The sequence below is a fragment of the Vombatus ursinus genome, unplaced genomic scaffold (genome assembly GCF_900497805.2).
Source record: "Vombatus ursinus unplaced genomic scaffold, bare-nosed wombat genome assembly UNPS02004184.1, whole genome shotgun sequence".
In the NCBI taxonomy this organism is placed as follows: Eukaryota; Metazoa; Chordata; class Mammalia; order Diprotodontia; family Vombatidae; genus Vombatus; species Vombatus ursinus.
In genome coordinates this window covers 582,429-589,916 of record NW_020943962.1, presented here as the reverse complement: position 1 = coordinate 589,916, position 7,488 = coordinate 582,429, and the positions used below count along the sequence as shown (strand labels likewise).

Sequence of the window (7,488 nt, the reverse complement as noted above, 5' to 3'; positions counted from 1 at the left end):
GAAGACATTTGTCCAAGTGATGACGATATTGAGGTTTTCAGAATAGCAATGATCCACTTTATGGTTTACAAACTCCTTTCCTCACAGCCTTCAGAGGGAGGGAGACAGGGAGAGAATGTAAAAGTTATTTCCCCATTTTACAGATGATAAGTCTTGAGCTCAAGAGCTCAAGTGACTTCCCCACGGTGGTACAAGTGATAATATTAAAGCCACACAGGCCCTGTGACTCCAAGTTGCTTTTTTCCCAATAGGTCAAGCTGCATCCCTAATGAGGCACCAAAAGGCATCAGGAATCATAGGCTCATGGTATCACAGAAGTTCAGAGTTGAAAATGGGCAGTGACTCCATGGTCCAACATGTGCCTGACCCAGAAGCCTTTCTACAACATCCCTGACAAATTATTTTCCCATTTCTGCTTGACATCCCTCAGGGTAGAGCATTGCACCATATCTCCTGGGGGAAGCCTATCTCACCGGAGAACAATTATCTTCATCAGGAATCTTCTTGAAGCCTTACTCTCAAATATTTAAATGTATTTGCGCTCTCCTCTGTTTCAAAGCTCATTCCAAAGATGCAACTCACAGCACACCCCTGCCTGGCCTCCTGGGAGACTCCCACTCATGCCCTCCCAACAGTTCACCATCCAGGGTCTGTCCAACATTCACTTTTCCTTACAGAAAGCTGAAGTCTGCATCTCAACAACTTAGGTCTGCCCTGCCAAGGTAGTGCTCAAGAGCTCTGGGAACTGTTTGAGGGACACTGGGACATGGAGAAAGACGATTCAGACGAAGAGAGGCTCAACCACCCCAGACGAAAGACCTGACCCTGCAGCAAAGCCCCAACTCCTCTTTTTTTAGTTGACAATGACACAGTGAATTTATTACATACGTGAAAGGAGAAAAATCAGTCATATACACAACATACATCACAGTATCATGTACAATCTTCAGAATAAAAATTAAATCTATGGTTGTCAAAAAATCTGTCACATTGACTTCTTCCTGTCTGGCTCTAGGGAAGCAAATGAAAATATAACAATGTCTCCAGTTCCCTATAGAATCGTTCTGGATAAAGACAGTATATTCAAAATGCATCCCAGGCAGATAAGGACAGCCAACTTTCAAGGGGGCAGATGAAATGTGTAATGGAGAGACTGGCCAGTGAGTGTCCAGGCCATGGTGCATGTACAGTATGTCTGCCTTCTGGTAATCAAAGTGGAGGACTGGTGAACCTGCTTCGAAGTGTGTGATGAAGCTCTGCCAGCCCTTGTCCAGCTACCCAATGACTGGTCTTGTTGAATACTGGCAGGTGGCTGCTTCTGTTGATTGTGTGAAGTCTTTCCTGATCCTGCACGAATTAGTATTGTTTCATCAGAGTGTATTCCCCTCCTTCTTGAGGATCCAGGTTGTACATATATAAGTATCCATCAAAAGTTCCTGCTACTACTCAAGGAATCTTCTGAATCGTGTCAAGTGAACAGATAGTTTTATGAACACAGAATGGTAGTCAGAGAGTAGTAAATGCTCTACCCTGGTTAAATGTTTCTGTTACTTGAGAGAGCAAATAACTGGTGGAAGCCAGAAGCACTTTCCCAAAGTAACCAGTCCAGGCAGTGAGTCTCAAGTTTGAAGATGGGCACTGTTGCAAGGTTACTGGATGCAGAGAAGAACATTCCATCCATGCCAAAGACCAAAGAGCAGATGCTTACGTGCTTCTTTACTTTTCTCCAGAATTCAAAGATTTTCTGTCCTTCTGGGGTGGAAATACCCTCAAGACAGTTCCCTTCTCTGAAGCAATGGCAAGTGTGGTACCTCTTACATCAAAATCCAAGGCTGCTAGGGCACTCTCATGAGCTGGTAGCACATTAGCAGCCCCCAAATTCATGGTGTCAAAGATGTCCAGATGGCAATTGTCATTGTTTATTGACAATGTGCACAAACCTATAAGGGTAGGGGGAGTTTTCCTGATTGCATGCAGTAGTACCTTTGTATCACAAATATTGTGTATATGCAGACATTCTTCTAGGCATACTAACAGCCTCTTCCTCTTCAATATAACTGCAAACATGTTAAAATAGCTGTATGCCATACAGCTATAACTGTATATTTCAGCCCCCTCCTTAAAGTGGTGGACTTTTAGCCTTATAGAGTTCTGAGGCTAACAATGGCTGCCACGCTACTTGAAAACAGTCTCTCTACAATACACACATCTTCTGTGTCGGTACATTTATAAATCTGTCCCAACTTATCCACAGAGGAAAGGGAGAAGAATCTGTAAGCAGATATATTCCCAATGACTAAGGACCTGTTGTCCTGTTCAAAGTTGGCCAAGGGTAGCTGGTTGGAGCCAGCTCCACTTTGGCTGGTCCAGTTCAGAGGGAGCCAGAGCTCAGAGTCTCTAGCACTGGGGCTAGGAGAGACAAGGTCAACTCTAGACCCTGTCCTTCACCCCTGTCATCTCTGTCGTGGTTGTTGGTGCTGCTCCTGCGGCTGTTTTCAGCACTGCTCACTGCTCCAGTTTCTGCTCTGGACCCCCTTTGAGGTTGTACTCAATCATGCCATGCATGGACACTATGGACTTCAAGAGGTATTTGGACCAGGATCTGCTTCATGAGCCTCAGCCCTCTAAAACCCAGGAAGGCTTACCCTCATTGTGAGACTGATGGGCAGAGAACAGGGTCATTAAAAGGTTCGATTCATGCCCTCAACCATTATCTGGGGATTTCAGATCACTGCAATCTCTCCTCAGTCCTCAGTCAGATCTTGACCTTAAGAGATGCTCTTTCTCTGAGTCTGGGGTCATTTCCCACTTCAATAGGAAGCTCTCCTTCCTGCTGAAATCTGACCTTCAGACTCAAATCCCAACCACACAGTCGCTGTCCTTGGTGCTGAAATCAGGCCTGCTATTATTATCCCCATTTCACAGCTGAGAAAACTGAGGCACATAGCGATTAAGTGACTTGCCCAGGGTCACATAGCTAGGAACTGTCTGAGTCAGAATTTAAACTCAGATCTTTCTGACTCCAGGTAGGTACCAGTCCTCTTTGGTGATGTAGTAATACCCCAACCAGATAAGAACACTCCTTAATGGGTGCTGCCTTCATCCTTCACCTATCTCCCTTGGCATTGGCCCAGTCCTTTGCTTTATTTGCTATTCTAGCCCTTACTTTTGCTTTGCCTACCAGCTCTGTATTGCCAGCAATCTCTGACTGGCTAGGTCTGTGCTCACGTGAGCATGCTTCCTACCTAAGCCTGTTTGCATAGCAACCCAGCTCAACCATAAGTGGCCTAACAGCATCTTTCATTTGAATCATTCAATAAACAACATTCATTTACTCACTCATTCAACATTCAGCATCAACTATGTGCCATGGGCAGCAGAGGAAAAACAAAACTAAGATGGTAGAGCCCTGCCCTCAAGGAGTTTAAAACTGAGTAGAAGGAAATAAGGCAAATTCAGAAAGAAATCTAATACAAATGATAATATGACAGGTGCATAAAAGAAGCATGGAGTCATATGGGGCCCAACTGGCCTGGGTGAATGTGATATTTTAGTCAGACTGAGGACTCTCATTTCTATTCAAAAGCACAAGTGAATATTTCAGGTTATTATGGGAGCTTAAATACTGTCAATGGGAAGAGATAGATGAGGTAGGAGACATTGGGGATATTGATATGCAAATGTGCCTATCAACTGCCCCAGTTTGCTTCAGACTGAGAGATAATGAAAGCATTATGTACTTGTGAATCAAGGTGGTCCTGTGTCTTATTTCCCTTTAAAAATGTAGAGTTATGCCCGAAATCAAGGAGAATCTCTCATTTCTGTAAACAGTGGTTACGAAAGCTGTCTGAGCCTGCCTTGTGGACAATAATTATATGTAGCAAAGCATGAGAGAAAGGATGTATAAGAAGAAGAGCTAACATTTATCTAGCACTTGCGGTGTGCCAAGAACTGTGCAAAGCACTTTACGATTGTCTCATTTTATCCTCCTGACAATCCTGGGAGGAAAGTGCTATTATTATCCCCATTTCACAGCTGAGAAAACTGAGGCAGATAGAGGTTAAGTGACTTGCCCAGGGTCACATAGCTAGGAACTGTCTGAGTCAGAATTTAAACTCAGATCTTTCTGACTCCAGGTCTAGTCTTTATCCCCTGCACCACTCAGCTTCATGGGTATCTTTGAAAGGCGATTCTCTGGCATTTGTTGTCATGTATTTGATAGATTTTTGATGCTTTTACATCTTCTGTGCAGAATCCTCTTCTCCCTCTTCTCTCCTTGTTTCTCTTCTTTCCCTCATCTCTCCTCTACCTTGTCATCTTATCTCATCGTTCCTGTCTCTCTGTTACTTTCTGTCTGTCTCTCAGTCTTTCTGTCTCCTGTCTTCCCTCTCTCTCCCTCTCTTTTCTCTTCTCTCCTTATCCTCTCTCCCTCCTTCTTTCTCCCCTCTTCCCTTCTCTTTACCCTCTTTCAGCCTGCCTGACCCCCCTATGTCCATAGGAACAGGAGATTTGAACTAATAATATATCAGTCACAGCCCTTTAACTCAGAAACTGTAACTTGATGCAATGGGACACAGGCTTTGAAACAGTGAGAGCATATGTTGGGCACCCCTGTAGAGAATACATACGAAGGACACAAGTCCCAGTGGGGAAGAAGGGGTGGGTCCCATCATCAAAGTCACCTGGCTTCTCAGGAGACTTGGTTCAGATGTTAGCCTTTTAAAGAAGGGTGAAGAAGCTGAGGGGAGAGACCTCCCAGGCAAGACTTAGGGGATAAAGGATACAAGGGAGTAAGTGTCCCCATCTCCCAGCTTAGGTAATTTATTGTGCTTTGAGGTTGTTTTTCTGTTTTGCTTGATTATCAAATAAAGTTCCATTTAAAAAAAAACAATCTTGCCTTAGCTACATCAAGGTCAGGCGAAGCTCACTCATTCGTTCATTCATTAATTCGGCAAACATTGGTAAGACAACTTCTTCATGCGGAACAGTCTATTACATATTCATTATAAGATTCCCTGCCCTCCTGTAGCTAGCAATCTAGTGAGAGGCAAAGAAAGCAGGTGACTCAAATACAGATAATTATAAGACCTCCTTACCTGCTAAAAGCATGACTCTCGTTTCCATGGATGTCATTAACTGGTCATTTGTTTGATTGATGTGGAATGCAACCCCATGCCTTCCCACCCTGTATGACCCTCATTCACATTCCCTCAAAAATTCATCCTAATAGGAGGGGAGGGGTGGGGCTGTCCACCCAATGTACTGGGAACCTTATGATGATGGAGGCATGTATGATGTCCACACATCATACTGACCAGGAGGAGCAGGAAAACCATCCTGAACAATGTGTCATTTGAGTAGGGCAATCCAGGAAAGGGGAGGAATTTGCAGTGCGGAGAAATACTTTCAGATGCTGGACCAGCGATCGGATCTTGGTCTTGTAGCAAGGCAAAATCTCAGTACAGGGAGAGTTTGAGGGCAGCTAAGTGACTCAGCCAATAGAGTGCTGGACTTGGAGTCAGGAACATCTGACTTCAAATCCAGCCACAGACACTTACTAGCTATGTGATCCTGAACAAATCACTTAACTTCTGTCTGTCTCAGTTTCCTTATCTGTAAAATGAGGGTGATAATTGTTGTAAAGTGCTTTACATAGAAATGCCAGCTACTATTATGATGGTGGGGAGAGGGGTGGAGCAGTTAGAACTTTTGGTCCTTTTTCACCTGGGGCTTCTCCTTACGTATGTGTCTATGGACAGGAGAAAACTTATGAAAATCATAAATATCTTTCTCTCTAATTGATAGCCCAAAAGAACCCAATGGGAAGATAAAATTCTCATTGTATTATTTCTCTAAAGGAGAAGTGAGGTGCTACTTAAGTTGAATTGTGATTCTTCAGGCTAATTGAAAGGACATTTGTTGAGCCCACTTTGTGAAAGACACTGAGCTGTTGACCAAGATTCCCAGGCATCTGGGGATTTTCTCAATAATGAGATGCCAATTAGACATATTGCATTCTGAATGCAGCAGGAACCTCTAGAGCATCTCTCACTTCTGTCCCCTTCCCTTCCCTTCTGCAACCACCTACCTCATGCAGACCCTCATGCCTCTTGCCTAAACCCCTGGAGCAGCCTCCCAGCCCATCTCCCTGCCTCCAGATTCACCCCTTCTCCAATCTATCCTCCACTCAGCTGCCACCACAATCATCTTCCTAATACACAATTCCGACCATAGCACTGCCCAACTCAAAATCCTTTGGTGGATCTTCATTCCCCTTAGGATGAAATACAACTCCTTGACCCAGTCCCCAGTCTGGTTCCTGCCTAACTTTTCTAGCCTTATTGAATTCTACTCCATGCAATTTGGATGGCTAGCAAACTGGACTGTCAAACTGGACTGTCTCCCACCTCTGTTCCTTAGCATAAACCATCTCCACCCACCACCGCCCAGGACCAGAGCCATCCCTCACAACAACCATTCAGAACCTTTGCCTTCAAGGCTAAATTCAGGTGTCACCTCCTCCATGATACCTTCCCTGACAACCCCTTCCCCCAGAGTATCACTGTCTCCTTCCTCCATTTTCTGTTTATTGTACTGTTGCATGCTTTGGCCAGTAGAAGGGAAGCTCCTTAAGGACAGGAATGGATTTGTCTTAGTATCCCCAGGGCTTGGCACAGTGCCATACACATGATAGGCACTGAGAAGGAGATCTGGGAGTTTATTGAGTTGCCCTTGGGCTAAACTGACTTCCTACCCCAATTCAAAATGGCTCAGTGCTTATCCATTCTACAACCAGCTGTGTGTGTATTGAGTGTAGCTCATGGACACTGCCCTGGGTGAGGCACAGACACCAAACATAAGGGACTGTGCTCCAGAGTTGGAGGCTCAGTGGTTAAAAATACCAAGCCATCTAGCCCCAACACCATTTTAAACAGGAGGAAACTAAAGAAGTCCAATGAGAGAACAGAAAGAGCAGAAAATTCTGGGTACTTCATTTGTGGTTAAAATATAAAATAAAGTGGGATTATTCTAGATGGTTTGTCCCAAAAGACTCATTAAGTGTTTCTGAGCATGCAAATGAAGTGGGGGGGACCACAAAGGTCTCTTTCTTACCACATGGAGAATAGCAGTGCTTCAGAGCAAGGAGAGAACTTAGAAATCACGCTTTCCAAAGCCCTCACTTTCTAGAGGAAAAAATTGGGAAGTGACCAGCCCAAGTCAATGCAATTAGTTAGTGGCAAAGCTCAGCCTGGATTGCTGATCTCCTCATTTCTAGGTCAGGGCTCCTCCCAGTATAACACACTGGCCCATGTTTCATTCCTGCTGGTAAGTAGCTCTGTAACAGGCTGACTCTCCCCCAGTTAAATGAGGGAGTTGTATTTAAACTCATACATGCAATGCTCCACTGTGGAAAACAGCCACTTTGTCCTGGGAATCACTTGGCTTGGAGCATAAAGGGGATTGGCAATGATTTGCCATAAGTGGCTG

The 7,488-nt window shown here is 44.5% G+C and overlaps 1 pseudogene; it reads right to left on the bottom strand.

Annotated features, from left to right (window-relative positions):
• Positions 1 to 1,356: 1,356 nt before the first annotated feature.
• Positions 1,357 to 2,565, bottom strand: LOC114053870 (annotated as a pseudogene).
• Positions 2,566 to 7,488: the final 4,923 nt, after the last annotated feature.